This window comes from Oratosquilla oratoria, chromosome 19 (genome assembly GCF_046742065.1).
Source record: "Oratosquilla oratoria isolate Oo_2021 chromosome 19, ASM4674206v1, whole genome shotgun sequence".
Lineage (NCBI taxonomy): Eukaryota > Metazoa > Arthropoda > Malacostraca > Stomatopoda > Squillidae > Oratosquilla > Oratosquilla oratoria.
Window position 1 is genome coordinate 43,660,026 of NC_134795.1, and position 5,000 is coordinate 43,665,025.

The window sequence follows — 5,000 nt, forward strand, 5'->3', positions numbered from 1 at the left end:
CGTTTCAGGTTGCTGTTGTATATTAATAGCGGGTTTTTGATTGTAAATTAGCACCACTTCTTTCATCTTTAGTCTTCTGGTGTCATTGTTTCTTTCAATGATGGCGGTGGTGCCTTCCATATGGTGTCTCTTAAGTGTTAGTCCATGCTCGTACAAGTAGTGTCTTCTTATGGCGCCGTCCTGCAGATGTGCTGAAATTCTCTTAGACAGTGTTGTAGTGGTGACGCCAATGTACCGAGAATTTAGGCGACTGCAGTCACCACTCGAGCAAGTATGTTGGTACACGACGTTCACCTCCTGCATTTCACTTGTCGTAGGGAGGCAGCTATTCTTGACAACTAACTTGGATGTCCTTCTTGTTTTGTAGTAGATGACGAGGTCGATTTTTGAAGAAGGGTCGGTGGGTGTGACATTCTTATAAATTATATTTTTGATGGCTTTCTCGTCATCCTTGTAGGCTGAAGACATAGTAGCACTGTAAAATAGTTTTATGTTTTGTGTAACTGTCTGTTGTTCTTGTTGGTGCATAAAGGTGTTCAGTCGATGCCGGATAACACTATCTATTTCTTGGATGGGGTAATTGTTGTTGCTGAGAAGCTGGGTTATTCTCTTGAGCTCTGCGTTCGTGGCGGTCCATGTTGAGCAGTGAGTGAGGGCTCTTTTGACGAAGGCGTTGATGACGCTGCGTCGATACCGCTCAGGACGCTCGCCTGCACCGTTAAGGCAAAATCCGAGATTGGTGGATTTGGTATAAACTTCTACGGAAGTTTATACCAAATCCACCAATCTCGGAATTTGCTAATTTACAATCAAAAACCCGCTATTAATATACAACAGCAACCTGAAACGTCGTTACCAACGAGAAGACAGAGGATGCACCCCGCGCGCTGATTGGCGGGCGGACGTTTGGGCACTCCGCTCTCCGCCGATATATACCCCCACACGATCAAACCGCGTCATTCTCTGTCTTGACCGTCTTCTTCGTAGGTGCTTCTGCTCTTCCTCTTTCTCTCCTTCCCTGACGTGTCTGATTCTCGTATAACTTACCGTCAAGCGCCCTCATCATGAAAACCAACTTTCAGGTGGTTTTTGTGAGAGGCAACTCACGCCCGGATGGCATCTCGCTTGTGGACGATGCCAACCAATTGAGCGGTGTGATAGGCAGTGTTCCTGTGCGCTTTGCCCAGACGGAAGGGGCAAATGTCCTGTTCCACTTGATGGATCAGGATCGTCTCGATGCCTGCTTCGAGAAGAGGACTGTGATCAGGGTGGAGAAGCTGGGTTTCTCTCCCCGTAGGGTCACACCCACCTACGCTCATGTCAGAGCGTCCATGTACGTGGGTAGGATGGTCCTTGACAAGCTCGGGGATAAGGAAGCCATTCTGTGTGACCTAAGGGAGAGGAACTCGGATGTTGACTTTGTCGATGTCTTCCGGCCTCCGGGCACTGATTTCGTCAGGATTTCCCTAAAATCTAGGTCCGACCTTGAGAAGATTCTCAGGGTAGGACTCAAGATTAGTTTCTTATATCTGCCCCCATCGTCTATTAGAGAGTTTAAGAACCTGCAAGTCAGGCAATGCCTAATATGTTACTCCCTGAAACATGAATCCCGATCCTGTCCTCAACCCAATCTGACTAGGTGCTCCAAGTGTGCTACCGACGGACATCGGTATAGAGAATGCGAGGCAGCGAGACTCAGGTGTCTCCTATGTGGGGGAACCCACAGCGCCATCTCCAATTCCTGCCCGGAAAGGAGAAAGGCGGCTGACACAGCGCAGCCTGCTCAACCGGTGGCTAGGTCAGCTCCCAACACCCGCCCCCAACCTGCGCAACCCTCTAATCCTCGTCCTAAAACCAAAACCCCCTCCTCCTCCTCCTCCACCTCCTCCTCCTCCTCCTCCTCCTCCACCTCCTCCTCCTCCTCCTACACCTCCACCTCCTCATCCTCATCCCCCTCCCCCTCCTCCTCCACCCCCTCCCCCTCCTCCCCATCCCAAGGCAAAATCCCTCAACCCCCCACCCCCAAACCCAGAACCCACCCAGGTGTAAAGAGGAGGGCTAGCTCCCCTGCTGCCGCCCCTGACCAGGAGCCTTCTTGCGCCCCCAAGGAGCAGCGGACGCAGAGGACGAAGTCCAAGCGTTCTCGCCAGGATGCGAGCAGGCCCTCCACCTGTACCGAAGTCCCTAACATGGTTGCATCAATTATCGGCAGCACCCTGGAAAGGGAGGCAGCTGGTAATCTCCAGTGTCCGTCTGGAGACGAAAGGTGCAACCAGGCGAGGGATGCTCAAGTACTTGCTCTGAGTATTGTCTATTCGGCAATGCTCATGTCCAAGAGCAAGGAGCAGGTGCAGGAAGTGCTGTCCACAGCACTCACTCACCTAGGCTTACCTGCCTTCCCCATTCCACCTCACGTCCTAGAGGCTATTCCCTTTGGTCCCAACAACCCATCCTATCCTCACCCAGCCCCTACCCCTCCCACCACCGCTCCCTCTGTTTCCACACCCCCTCCCTCTGATTCCTCCTCCTCCACCTCCTCCTCCTCCTCCTCCTCCTCCTCCTCCTCCTCCTCCTCCTCCTCCTCCACCTGCCCCAAGAAGGCTGCGCAAGAACCTAAACCTAACCCCAGGCTATCACGCCCCAAGTCCAGGGCATCCAGACATGAATCCTACCAACGTAGCAACCGCTCACGCTCCCCAATCCTAAGCCCCCGCTCCTCCTCGTCAGGGGCAAACAAATCCTCCTCCGGGCTCCCGCGCCGTGTGGCCATACCACGAGCCAGGTCGACTGGGAGGCCTAAGTTGAACCTGACGAAACTCACAAAGGAGACGCTGCGGGACATAATCCCCTTCACCAGCACTATTCCAGACACTGTCCAGTCTAGCGATAGTGCATCCTCCTCCTCCTCCTCCTCCGACAGCGAAGTGCTTACCCTCCAAGCCCCTAAGGCTAACTAAGCTTCCTCTTAAAACTCCCTCCAGCTAGTAGGACTCACTAAAAACAACTATTCCTATGGATAGATTGGATTTACGTGTGTTCTACCAGAACGTCCGTCACTGGGCCCCACAAAGGACCAGCACCTTGTTAGAGATTGCCAGACACGGTCCTGATGTCATTTGTTTGACTTCGATGGGTGATCCAGCCCCCGACTCTCTTCCCAAAATTCAAGGCTTCAACACTTGGAGTCGGGGTCTTGCTTTGCACTCGGGCGTCTGTATTTTGGCCAGGAAGTCCCTCCAGGCAACTATACTTGATCAATTTCATTATGAGCAGATGCTCGCGATCAAGTTAAGCACCACTCGCGGTCCCATCCTCCTCTGTACCCTCTACCGCCCTCCCCGTATCCCCTTCCTCCCCTTTGTTGACATTGCCAAGGTGATGTCATACAAAATCCCAACCTTCTTCATTGGCGATTTCAACTGCAGTCATGCTGATTGGAGCCCTGGAACGCACAACAGCAGCTCAGTGAGTCGGCAACTACACTCTCTTACTATACTTCACCGGCTGAAGTTCCTAGGTCCGGACTTTCCCACATTCATAGGTCATGGATTGCAGGGTAAGCCCGACCTGGTGTTCTCCAACAGCCGAGCTTTCTTCCTCAACTCCACTATCTCACCCGGTGCCCCCACCCTCTCAGACCACATACCCTTAATCCTTCGCATCTCCACCTCACCCATCCTTGTCCCCAGTGAGCCTCGGTTACGTTACAGTCAGGCCGACTGGGAAGGCTTCAAAAACACTCTCACGACATACACCAACATAAACATGGACAACACTCCACAAGCGGCGATAGAGCAGGAATGGCGCTCACTTACAAAGTTTGTCAAAAACGCTGTAAAAAAGCACATTCCTAGAACAAAGCACCGAAAGATTGCCACGTTCACCGCTTCTATGCGCACTAACAGACTACGCATTGCACTACAGAACAGATCTACAGATCTATTACAAGCACCCCTAGAGGCCCGTGTAGCCATCCTAAGAGACATGCACTGGCTACAGAGTAGCCTGAGGAAGTCCCTCTACATCGATTCACATCGAGAGGAGGAGCAACTGATGGCCTCGCTCTCCGGCGCCTGTGAGAAGGACCCTTCCAAGTTCTGGAGGACCCTCAAACGTGAGCTGGAGGAGTGCTCTGTGCCTCCACCCAAGGTCATCAACCATCTTAACCACTCTGCACACTCCCCCCAACACCAAGCTGACCTTCTGGCGTTAGCATGGAGTGAGGTCTTTAAGCCCCATCCTGTGCAAGGACCACATTGCTTTAGCACCTTGCACAGTGTTAACTCCTTCATGAACAGCTGTAGTGACCTCATTCCCGACGAGACTGTTGATCTCTCTCAGTTAGATGAAGATGATCCCCTTATCTGCCCCATCGTTTTGGAGGAGGTAAAGGGGGTTATCTCGGCATTAAAACTAAAATCCCCTGGCCCTTCAGGCATCGATGCACACATACTCAAACGTATGCCAGACAACATAATCTCACACATGACGACACTATATAACAGCTCACTAGCCTCTGGGTACTTCCCACAACTATTCAAGGCCTCCCATACCATCCTCATTCCTAAACCCCAGAAACCCGCCTCCGCCCCCCTTTCATATCGGCCCATCTCCCTTCTGGAGTACTTTGGAAAGGTGTTCGAGCACGTCTTAAGCCGCCGCCTGACCGTGTACCTAGAGACGGAGAATGTGCTGAGGGACTGCCAGTTTGGTTTTCGGCCGGGGCGCGGTGCAGAAGACGTAATATCCATAATCACTCAATGGGTTCAAAGACCGCCAGACGGTCGCCCTGGTAAGGCCATTTTGGTTTGTAAGGATGTGGAGAAGGCATTCGATACTGTCTGGCACGAAGGCCTTAAGTACAAATTGTACCACAACTTCGACTTTGCCCTGCCGTTCACAAGGTTGCTCTGCAACTACCTGGACGACAGGTCAATTAGAATAAAGTGGCGGGGCTGTCTGTCCCAACCTTTTGTGCCGAAGGCTGGAGTACCGCAAGG